General features: G+C 40.2%; 1 protein-coding gene across 1 annotated transcript in view; it reads left to right on the top strand.

The window, feature by feature from the left end:
- LOC123515533 (kinesin-like protein unc-104) overlaps window positions 1–12,500 on the top strand; it is a 103,281-nt gene that overhangs the window by 789 nt on the left and 89,992 nt on the right. The gene's annotated exons all lie outside the window — the stretch shown is intronic.

Consider the following 12,500-nt stretch of genomic DNA (forward strand, 5'->3'; position numbering starts at 1 on the left):
CACACACACACACACACACACACACACACACACACACACACACACACACACACACACAAGAATTTGAATATGATATGAGCTCTTGTCAAAATTAAAATCATACTCAGAAAAAAAAAAAAAGAAAGGTGTTGGATTTCATACTAGCTCTTGTATATACGTCATTGTATGGCTTTAAGAACACACACACACACACACACACACACACACACACACACACACACACACACACACATATGGCTTGGTGGTATAAGGGAAATTTAAGTCGGAATTCATGACGTTTTGAAAGTATGTTGTTAATTTTGTTGTTGTTTGTTGTTGTTCGTTTTGCAAGTGGGTCGGTAGTACAGATGTCAGCAGCTTCTCTTTACAAAACAAAATCACAACAATTCGAATTTTGGACCGCATAGAAAGAAAAAAAAAAACTAATATTTTCTTTGTTTATTTTATTCATACATTATTTTTCTCACATATACAAAAGCTTAAATAAAAAAAAAGCTGCTAGTCTCTAAAGAAAAAGAGAAGGAATATCACGGAAAAGATTTAAGGAGAGTTTTGAAATCTTCCCCCTTGATTCTGTCCATGTCGCCTTTCACACAGCGGGTTCACTTCACGGCAGGGAGCAGATGCGTCGCTAAATTTCAGATGTGACCCTGGTTGGCGGCAGGAGAGAGAGAGAGAGAGAGAGAGAGAGAGAGAGAGAGAGAGAGAGAGAGAGAGAGAGAGGCTAGCTGTGTGTGTGTGTGTGTGTGTGTGTGTGTGTGTGTGTGTGTGTGTGTGTGTGTGTGTGTGTGTGTGATAGTTATTTCGTTGTTATTATTGGTGATGTTGATGATGTTGATGTTCTCCCTCCTCTTCTTCTTTTTATCTCTTAATTATCTTCTTCTTCTTCTTCTTCTTCTTCTTCTTCTTCTTCTTCTTCTTCTTCTTCTTCATCATCATCACCGTAACACACAAAAGAACAGACTCTCTCTCTCTCTCTCTCTCTCTCTCTCTCTCTCTCTCTCTCTCTCTCTCTCTCTCTCTCTCTCTCTCTCTCTCTCTCTCTCTCTCAGTTTTCTTTCTTTGATCTTATTTTCTTTCTTCGTATTATCTTTCTTTCTCTTTCTTCTTTTGCGTGTCTTTTCTTTACCGTTGTCGTTTCTTCTTCTTCTTCTTCTTCTTCTTCTTCTTCTTCTTCTTCTTCTTCTTCTTCTTTCCTCCTCCTCCTCCTCCTCCTCCTCCTCCTCCTCCCTGTATTCTGTCTCTTCTTATGGTGTATTATTTGAATATATATGCAACTCAGCAAATATCCTTGTAATAGACACATAAATCTTAGAATGTCTCCTCCTCCTCCTCCTCCTCCTCCTCCTCCTCCTCTTCCTCCTCCTCCTCCCGTTTCTCTTTTTCCTTTTCGGCTTCGGTTTCTCCCTTCTGTCCTATGTCTTCTTTTTTCTTGCTCTCCTCCTCCTCCTCCTCCTCCTCCTCCTCCTCCTCCTCCTTCATTTAGGTCACTTTAAAGGGAGTGTGCCTCATGATGTCACTCCGCCTCTCCCCCTCCTCCTCCTCCTCCTCCTCCTCCGCTCCCTCTTCTGATAAGGGCGAAGAAAGAATAGGAAGATGGAGGGACGAAAGGAGGGGGAATAAATGGACTGTGATAGGGAAGTTTGAAGGAAAGAGGGAGAGAAGGAAGAGATTGAAAAGGAGAAATGTGATAGGATGTAAAGGAAGAGGAAGAAAGAAAATGAAGGAAGGAAGAAGGAAGGGAAAGAATAAGTCGGATAGAATGATGGTCAAGTTGGAAAGTGAAGGAATAGAATAAAAGTAAGAATGAAGGAAGGAAGAAAGTTTAGGAGAAAGAGGAAAAAAAAGGAAATGTGATAAAGTTAAAGGAAGAAAAAGTAAGAAACAAAGAATGAAGGGAGAGACAGAAGGAGGACAAAGCTGGAAGGAATGGCAAATATGGAGGAGGAGAGAGGTAGTAAAGAAAGGAGGGTAAGAAAGAAGGAAAATAGAATAGATAGATAACAAGGCGAAGAGGGAGATAAGAAAATAAACAACGGAGAACGAGAGAGAGAGAGAGAGAGAGAGAGAGAGAGAGAGAGAGAGAGAATTATAAATAGCAAATGAAGGAATGAAGGAAGGAAAGAAAAAAAGGAGGGAATTAAAGATAAAAAGAGAAAAAAAGAAGGAAAGGAAGCGACAATATACGAGGAAATTAAGGAAAGGAAAAGAAAAGTAAGAAAAAAGAAAGAAGTAGAATAGATAGCAAAGGAAAGAAAAAATTAAGTAGAGAGAGAGAGAGAGAGAGAGAGAGAGAGAGAGAGAGATTAATAAAAGAGGTTACGTAACTTTATTTACTTTGAGTTAGGCCTTAGATGAGGAAAGAATCTCTCTCTCTCTCTCTCTCTCTCTCTCTCACGGCATATGTTACGAAAATTAACTTTATCGAGTCACTCTGAGAGAGAGAGAGAGAGAGAGAGAGAGAGAGAGAGAGAGAGAGAGAGAGAGAGATCGTTACACATTGTACGTATGTATGAATGTATTATGACACATACAAACATAAAAATCATACATACTTGGATAAATGAAGTTTAATGTATGTATTTCGTAACGTGTGTGTGTGTGTGTGTGTGTGTGTGTGTGTGTGTGTGTGTGTGTGTGTGTGTGGTTAGGTTGAGGACGTTTAGGTTTTAAAGGGAGAGAGAGAGAGAGAGAGAGAGAGAGAGAGAGAGAGAGAGAGAGGAGGGCGTGTCATTGTCATTAGTTTTTATCAAGTGTTTTGATCCTGTCTAGTCGTGTTATTTTTATCTACATGGGTCATTGGGTCGGAAAGAGAGAGAGAGAGAGAGAGAGAGAGAGAGAGAGAGAGAGAGAGAGAGAGAGAGAGAGAGTTTTAATTCCCCCCTTTTTCACTTCCATCCCTCCTTTCCGTCCCTTTTTTCTTCCCTTCTCTCTTTTTTTTCCTTCTCTTTCTATTTTCTTCCTAGACGCAAATCTTTAACTTTCACATTAGTATCACATCATCATCATCATCATCATCATCATCGTCATCATCAGTATTAACCGTAAACCTCAATTTGAAGTGACGTAGCCTTAACTTCCTCCTAAGCGGATTACTTGCTCTAATTAACGTCACTGAGATCACCGGCGTTGCTAAGTCTGCAGAGGATTGCCAGAAGAACAGCGCTTGAAGAAGAAATAAAAAAATGAAAAATATGATAAGAAAAAAATTGTACCCTATGCTTCACTGGTTGTCATGGGGCTTGTTGGCTGTCTTTGCTGTCTGTCTGTCTGTCTGGGTGGATGGATTTGTGTCTGGTTTGCTGGCTGGATAACTGTCTGATTGTCTGTCCCTCTGGCATGAGTGTTTAGCTGTCTGTCTGGTTGTCTGGTTGGGTGGCTGAGTGATTGTCTGGCCATCTGTTATGCTGTTTGGATGTCTGTCTGGCTGGTTAGGTGGCAAGGTGACTGTCTGGGTGGCTGGCTGGTTTGGTGTCTGTCTGGTTGTCTGTCTGTCTATCTGTCTGTCTGTCTGGCTGGCTGGCTGGCTGGCTGGCTGGCTGGCTGGCTGGCTGGCTGGCTGGCTGGCTGGCTGGCTGGCTGACTGACTGACTGACTGACTGACTGACTGACTGACTGGGTGGCTGGCTGGTTTGGTGTCTGTCTGGCTGGCTGGCTGGCTGGCTGGCTGTCTGTCTGGCTGGCTGGCTGGCTGGCTGGCTGGCTGGCTGGCTGACTGACTGGCTGACTGACTGGCTGGCTGGTTGGCTGGCTGGCTGGCTGGCTGGTTTGGTGTCTGTCTGTCTGGCTGGCTGGCTGGCTGTCTGGCTGTCTGGTCTGTCTGTCTGGTTGGCTTATGGTCTGCGCTGACCGTCTAACACACTGTCTTCCTGTTTCTCCGTCTGTCTGGCTGATTATTTTTATTGACCTGGCGTGCTTATCTGTATATCTACACTTGTATCTCTTCAGTTACCTTGCACATCTAACTTAACAAACACAAACTACAAACTAAACAAGGACAAAGATAACAAACGATACCAACACTGTATCCCAAAGTATATACTAAACTACACAAACTCAAACTTTAAATGAATCTGGAATAAACTCTTTTTCCAACTAAGGGGATAATAAACACGGTCAATGATATTCAGTAAGGGTAACAAATGTACTAACTTTCCTTTTTCCTTTAATATTCCCAAAAGATCATCACAGTAACTTTCCTTTCGGTAATATTCAACTTTCCTTTTTCTTCCTCTTTTTTTTTTTTTCACTTCAGGAACGATGATAAACACTAACTTTTTATGACAAACACAATAACTTTTTCTTTTTTTTTATAACATTCACCAAAAGATAAACAGCAACCTTTCTTTCTTTTCCTTTCCTTTCTTTCAATATTCTCTATAGTAACTGAGAATGTCTAACTAAGGGGATAATAAACACGGTCAATGATATTCAGTAAGGGTAACAAATGTACTAACTTTCCTTTTTCCTTTAATATTCCCAAAAGATCACCACAGTAACTTTCCTTTCGATAATATTCACTAAGGATAAACACCAACTTTCCTTTTTCTTCTCTTTTTTCCTTTTTTTCACTTCAGTAACGATGACAAACACAATAACTTTTCCTTTTTTTTTTTTTTATAACATTCACCCAAAAATAAACAACAACCTTTCTTTCCTTCCCTTTCCTTTCCTTCAATATTCACTATAGTAACTAATAAATGAAGACTAACTCTCCTTTCTTTAATAATCTTCACTAACGATAACAAACACAATAATATTAACCTCCTATTTTTATCGATAACATTCACGTAGAGATAACAAAACAGCAACTTTTCTCTCCTTCCCTCCCCTTCTCTTCCCATCCTCCAATATTCACCACAGTAATTGAGATGAGAGCTGAAGACACTATTTAGGTCCCGATAAGAATATAAGATACCAAGCAAACATTTACACACGCCTTATCTTATCGCTCTCTTAACCCGCGTCACCGTTTCTGTCAGTACATTCTAATACTACAGCCCATCCTGCGTTCTTTGATAGTGGTGTGTGTGTGTGTAACTGTAGAGTGGGAGGAGATAGGGAGTGTTATTGGGAGGGCGGGGGTTGTGATGGCCTTTTAGCATATGGTAGGGTTGGGTGATGTTAGAAGAGGGGTTGTTGTTGTTGTTGTTGTTGTTGTTGTTGTTGTTGTTGTTGTTGTTGTTGTTGTTGTTGTTGATGTTGATGTTGGTGGTCTTTTTCTTGTTTCTTCTTCTTTTCTTTTTCTTTTTTTTTTTTTTTTCTTCTTCTTCTTCTTCTTCTTCTTCTTCTTCTCTTTCCTCCTCCTCCTCCTTGTTGTTGTTTTTGTTGTTGTTTTTGTTATTATTGGTGCTATTGGTTTTCTTGATCAATCAGATAAGATAAATGAAAGTGTGAAGTGGATGGTAGTATCTCTTCTAACTTAGGCACCGGTTTATGAATAGTGAATGAAACACGGGTATCTTTGCATAATCCCACGTGTTGAGATTTTATTAAACTCTTGTTATAGGGAAGACACGCATTTCAATGTATTAACCCCTTCAGTGTCATGACACATTTCCATATTCATTCTGCTTAGTATTTGGTGATTTTATACAGCTTCAGAAACTTGTGTGGGAGATTAAAATAGTGAAGACTGTGGCCATTAATCATCTGACCTCCATGGACCCTTCCTAGTGTCAATAAAATGGTTAAATCGTACACAAATATCAAGGTAAAAATGCGTCTCAGTACTGAAGGGGTTAAGAACAATGCCACTTACGAACTTGTGATACTTGTGAATTGCAAAAGGAAAACGAGTACCTTTTACAGAACCCCTTATGATGAAGTTTAGGATGGAAGGAAGAACACAAGCAGCATAGTGTGAAGGGAATAGTGTCACGTGTTCCCTTCATTATTAGTTTGTTAAGTGTAAAGGGAGCATATTTAAGGAATCTTGAAGCTTAATTAAAGTCTGGAAGGTTAAGAAAGAAGCACAAGCATCTCATCATGACAGGAATAGTAAGGGTCAAGTGTCAGATATTGGTGTTTGGAGTGTAAAGGGAACATGTTTGAGGGGTTCTGCGTTACGGCTTGATTAAATTCTGGAAGGTTAGAAGGCCACGCATCTTTATGTTAAGGGAGTAAGGTGTCACGTGCAAACACCTTCCTTGGTTTGTGTAAAGGGAAGATGTTTAAAGAATTGTAGAGTTGAGGTTTAATTAAAAATGGTAAGCGAAGACCCAGGCGTGTTGAGATCTAAATGAAATAGTTTGTAAGCCAATTAAGTTCTGGGAGGTGTGAGTATGGCAAGGCACACGCACCTTGAAGTGTAAAGGGTATGCTGGTTTAATCCTTTACTGCTGTGGTCTATTGTTAACATTAGAACACTGGAGAACTGAGACACGAAACAAATGCTAGAAAATAGGTTGTTTTATTTCATTCTATGGTATTTATTTATTTAGTTTGCCACCTCGTTAGTTATTGAAGTTTTACTCAGGTTACAGAACTGTTTAAGAGAATATACTACAAAGTATCTCAAAATTATTATAAGAAAAATCATCTGGTAGTGATGAAAAATAATATCATGCACATTATTTAAGAGTTACGACATTCAATATAAAAAAAAAGTGAAAATTAGAAAAAAATGACAAGTAACATGGCATCTTTAGTGGTGTGTGTGTGTGTGTGTGTGTGTGTGTGTGTGTGTGTGTGTGTGTGTGTGTGTGTGTGTGTGTGTGTGTGTGTGCGTGCTGGTTACCTTTAACCAGATCCTCTTATATAAAAAGGAAAAATCAATATGAAGTGTTCTGATCTTTTAAGAGTATAAATCCTCATTGTTTAATCAAAAAAATAAAAACCGCTATCAGATTTCCTCATAACATACAGTTTTCTGATCCGAGAGTGTATCAAGCTTCATGTTTAGCAAGAAGACTATCACCATATATTGTCAACACGGAGCCTTTTGATCTGAGAGTCTATCAAGCGCCGTAGTTAATAAGAAAACCCACCACTTTCTCTGTCAACATGTAGTGCTTTGATGCAAGAGTCTATCAAGCTCCACGTTTACTAAGGCGATTCCTAGCACACCAGAGGACGTGAGACTGAGAGAAAACTGCGGGAAAACATAGGTGTAAGTGCATCATATTAACTCGATTAACAGTGACTAAAAACACGAGACATAAATGGAAGTGAATGTAGAGGATTGATTATTAGTGACTAGAATACACAAGAAGACATTAGTGGAAGTGAATAGAATACAAACCCAACTAACAGTAACCCCCAAATCAAAACAACAAAAGTAAGGTTGAATGCAGCAGATTAACTATATATAGCCAACTCAATATAGATTAATAATAATAACAGTGACTTAAATATTTAACACAAGACATTTTTTAGTGGAAGGAAATACAGCGAACTAAAACCAACTATCAGTAACTAAACCAGACTAAAATAATGATAGAAGTGAATGGCGGCAGATTAACTAAAGCCAACTCAACTAACGGAAGTGAATGTAGATAAATAATAACGCAAGACATTTTTTAGTGAAACCCAACTAAGAGTAACTAAACCACACACAAAGCAATAATAAAAGTGAATGGTAGTAGATTAACAATAACCAACTCAACCAATGGAAGTGAATGTAGATGATTAACAATAAGTGACTAAAATACACGAAATATTAGTGAAAGTGAATACATCATGGAACAAACCCAACTAACGGTAACTAAACCACATAAAAAGCAATAATAAAAGTGAATGGCAGCAGATTAATAACTCAACTAGCACTTACAAAACAACACAGACAAAAAAATCGATAAACAAATAAAATAAATAAATAAATAAACTGATATTAAAAAAAACCTCATGCAGATGCTAACACAGAAGGGAAAGAAAATAACAAACATATGGAAATAAGCCTATTGATTTTGGTCTTTGTTCGTGAAGGTTGGCAGGTGTGGTGAGCTATTGAGGACACCTGCCGCTTCACCTCGCCTGTCTGATTGCCGGTGTGTTGCTAATGTGAAGTGATCGCCAGGTGTGTGGCAGGTGTGTGTCTGCCTGCAATTACTTGGTTTTATTTGTTCATTTGTTTAAGTGTGGAAAAATGGTTAGGTGTGATTAATGAAGTGTGTATATTCCTCTCTCTCTCTCTCTCTCTCTCTCTCTCTCTCTCTCTCTCTCTCTCTCTCTCTCTCTCTCTCTCTCTCTCTCTCTCTCTCTCTTTCCCGGATTCGCTTGATTAGAATGACGTCATCAGTTTCTGCTATCCGAGGGTTATTTTAAGTGGTGTTGTTGTTGTTGTTGTTGTTGTTGTTGGTGGTGGTGGTGGTGGTGGTGGTGGTGGTGGTGTGTGTGTGTGTGTGTGTGTGTGTGTGTGTGTGTGTGTGTGTGTGTGTGTGTGTGTGTGTGTGTGTGTGTGTGCTGCATGACTCATCTCTCTCTCTCTCTCTCTCTCTCTCTCTCTCTCTCTCTCTCTCTCTCTCTCTCTCTCTCTCTCTCTCTCTCTCTCTCTAAAGGTGCATGGTTTTTATTTTAACCCCTGAAGCAAGTAACTGCGTTGGTAGTGGCGGCGGCGGCGGGGGTAGTAGTAATAGTAGTAGTAGTAGTAGTAGTAGTAGTAGTAGTAGTAGTAGTAGTAGTAGTAGTAGTAGTAGTAATGATAGGCCTACTTGTAATGGTAGTAGTGGTGGTGGTGGTATTAGGTTAGGTTAATGATAAGTCAGGTTAGGTTAGCTTAGATTAAAGTGGAACAGGAGGTGGTGGTGGTGGAACTGGTGGTGGTGGTGGTTGTGGTGGAGGTAGTGGTGGTGGTGGTGGTCGCGGCGCCGGAGAGACCAGTTGGTGTGATCAATATTGACTCCTTGCTGTGTCTCGAGGGAGGGAGAGTGGAGGAAGGTGGAGGGAAGTGGAGGGAAGTGGAAGGAAAGAAGGGAGGGAGAGAGAGAGAGAGAGAGAGAGAGAGAGAGAGAGAGAGGAAGGGAGGAAAGGAGGAACTAAAGGGTTGCTTCATACCACCCTCTCAAATATTCCCTCCCTTCCTTCCCTTTCTCCCCTCTCTCCCTCTCCCTCTCTCCCCTCTCTCCCTCTCCCTCTCTCCCCTCTCTCCCCTGTCTTTAATATCGCCCCTCTCTTTAGCTTTCCCTTCCTGAACTTTCAACTTTATGCTTCCTTACCTTCTTGTATCAGTTTCCCTTCTCTCCCTTCTCTCCCTCCCTCCTCTCCCTCTCCTCTCTCTCCACCCATCTCCCTTCCTGTGTCTTCTCTTGCCTCTATACTTTAATCCCACTTCACTTTCTTTATTTCTTAATCTCTTTTTCTCCTTCCTTCCTTCTTTCCTTCCTTAAGTCTCTCTCTCTCTCTCTCTCTCTCTCTCTCTCTCTCTCTCTCTCTCTCTCTCTCTCTCTCTCTCTCTCTCTCTCTCTCTCTCTCTCTCTCTCTCTCGTTTCCTCCTTCAGATACTTCTTTTCTTTCTCTTCTTCCTTTTCTTTGTTTTTCCCCACTCATTGTCACGAAGACCACCACCACCATCACCACCACCACTACTACTACTACCACCACCACCACCACCACCACCACCACCACCACCACCACCACCACCACCACCACACTCAGTTTCTTATGTGTACTCAACCTACTTCTTTTGTCTGTGTGTGCTGAATTGCTGATGGGGGTGGTGATGGTGGTGAATGTGGTAGTGGTGGTGGTGGTGATGATGGTGGTGATGGTGAAATTTCAATAGTTTCTTTGTTTTATTAAAGTTATGTTGATTTTATGAATTATTATTATTATTATTATTATTATTATTATTATTATTATTATTATTATTATTATTATTATTATTATTGTTATTTTGTACTTTCTTCGTCTCTGTATAATCATTTCTCTTACTATCGTTCATCCTGGTTTCCTCTTTATTTCTCCTCTTACTTCTCATTTTCTTCTCATTTCATTGCATTAGTATTCACGTTGTGGTGAGAATATTGCCTTTTATTGGTTCATTTATTTATTTATTCATCTATTTCTTTGTTTATGTATTTTATTTTTTAAGATGAACGCAATTAATTTTTTGATGAGTTTGTGAAATTTATATGCATAACAAACACCTGCTGCAAACAACAACAACAACAACAACAAAACAACACACAGCAGCAGCAGAGGGTGGATCATATTTTCCACATAATGAAGCTAATTAAGTTGATACCAAGCATTACATTGTCGTTATGAGTGTTGTTGTTGTTGTTGTTGTTGTTGTTGTTGGTGGTGGTGGTGGTGGTGGTGGTGGTTGTGGTTGTGAAGGTGGTGATGGTGGTGGTGCTGGTGATGATGTTATTGTTATTATTTTTTATCATTATTATTGTTATTATTTATGCTGTTGCATCTGTTACTACTACTACTACTACTACTACTACTACTACTACTACTACTACTACTACTACTACTACCAAAATAACAACAACAACAGCTACAACTACTACTACTACCACCACCACCACCACCACCACCACCACTACTACTACTACACTTATTAACCTACTAATAGCACCATACTTGAAATATGCAAGACATCACTTAACACCACTACTAAAACACCACTTTGCACAGGCCACTTATATGACTCAACACTTGAATACAGTAACTTCGCCACTTAGAGCACATCATCGTCATCATCATGGCCTCTTGTCTCCGTCACTGTAATCTTCACTGTAACTATGCAAACGCTTCTTATGATAGTGACACTGTATTTCTTTAAGTGTATATGAGCTTAGATAGTGAGAGAGAGAGAGAGAGAGAGAGAGAGAGAGAGAGAGAGAGAGAGAGAGAGAGAGATATTCCATACTTTATTGCTTGCACGTTATTGATACCTCTTTCTCTCTCTCTCTCTCTCTCTCTCTCTCTCTCTCTCTCTCTCTCTCTCTCTCCATTTGGTATTCAGAGTGAGACGAACAACTGCCTAAATTGTTTTTGAGTGAGAAAGTTTAATTTATTTTTTGACTTCAAATTAGTTTATTTTTTCTTGTGTGTGTGTGTGTGTGTGTGTGTGTGTGTGTGTGTGTGTGTGTGTGTGTGTGTGTGTGTGTGTGTGTGTGTGTGTGTGTGTGTGTGTGTGTGTGTGTGTGTGTGTGTGTGTGTGTGACCTTTCTCTTCTTGTTTTGCTTCCTTTCCTTTCTTTCGTTTGTTTTCCTTCTTTCATTCCTTCTGTCCTTCTTTTCTTCTTTATTTCCCTTTTTCCTCCTTCCTTTCAGATTTTTGTCTATCTATCTTTCTTTCTTTCTTTCTTTCTTTCTTTCTTTCTTTTTCTTTCTTTCCACTACCGAAGGAAACGTAAGAAATGTAAAACAAATACGTGAATCTCTCTCTCTCTCTCTCTCTCTCTCTCTCTCTCTCTCTCTCTCTCTCTCTCTCTCTCTCTCTCTCTCTCTCTCTCTCTCTCTCTCTCTCTCTCTCTCTCTCTCTCTTATCGTTGTGACTCAAGACGCCACGGAAATTGAAAGTCATCCTACGCCCTTGGGAGAGAGAGAGAGAGAGAGAGAGAGAGAGAGAGAGAGAGAGAGACACACACACACACACACACACACACACACACACACACACACACACACACACACACACACACACACACACACACACACTCACACACTCTCTCTCTCTCTCACTCTCTCTCTCTCTTCAATCACACTCTCTCTCTCTCTCTCTCTCTCTCTCTCTCTCTCTCTCTCTCTCTCTCTCTCTCTCTCTCTCTCTCTCTCTCTCTCTCTCTCTCTCTCTCTCTCTCTCTCTCTCTCTCTCTCTCTCTCTCTCTCTCTCTCTCTCTCTCTCTCTCTCTCTCTCTAACTGATAGAAGAAATGGTTACTACTACTACTACTACTACTACTACTACTACTACTACTACTACTACTACTACTACTACTACTACTACTACTACTATACGGTTGTTTTTACTAATAATAGTACCAACCAGCGTTACCACCACCACCACCATACCACCACCACCACCACCACCACCACCACCACGTCCTTTTGTTTCCTGCGAAGGGTAAAAAGTAAATATAAGTGTGGATGAGGAGCGCCCAGCCTTCCGCCTCGCCACCTGCAGCCCTTTACGACGCCCCTGGAATACAAAGGGCGTGTTATTCCCAATCCCTGTGGCTTAGGTGTGTGTGTGTGTGTGTGTGTGTGTGTGTGTGTGTGTGTGTGTGTTTGTTTCAGTTTTCTTATTTTCCGTCTTTTTCTTCTTTTCTTTTATTTTTTTTGCTTTTCTTATTTTTCTTGTTTTTTTTTGTTGTTATTTGATGTTTTTGTCGTCGTCGTTATTAACCTCCTCCTCCTCCTCCTCCTCCTCCTCCTCCTCCTCCTCCTCCTCCTCCTCCTCCTCCTCCTTTTATTACTACTACGTCTACCAATATATTACTAATACTACTACCACTACCAACATCATCATAATCATCAGCTCGTGACGTCACTGTTCTGACCTTGTATAAGAAAAATCGATAAGAGAGGTGACAGCCGGGCGAGGTAG

The sequence above is a fragment of the Portunus trituberculatus genome, chromosome 39 (genome assembly GCF_017591435.1).
Source record: "Portunus trituberculatus isolate SZX2019 chromosome 39, ASM1759143v1, whole genome shotgun sequence".
NCBI lineage: Eukaryota > Metazoa > Arthropoda > Malacostraca > Decapoda > Portunidae > Portunus > Portunus trituberculatus.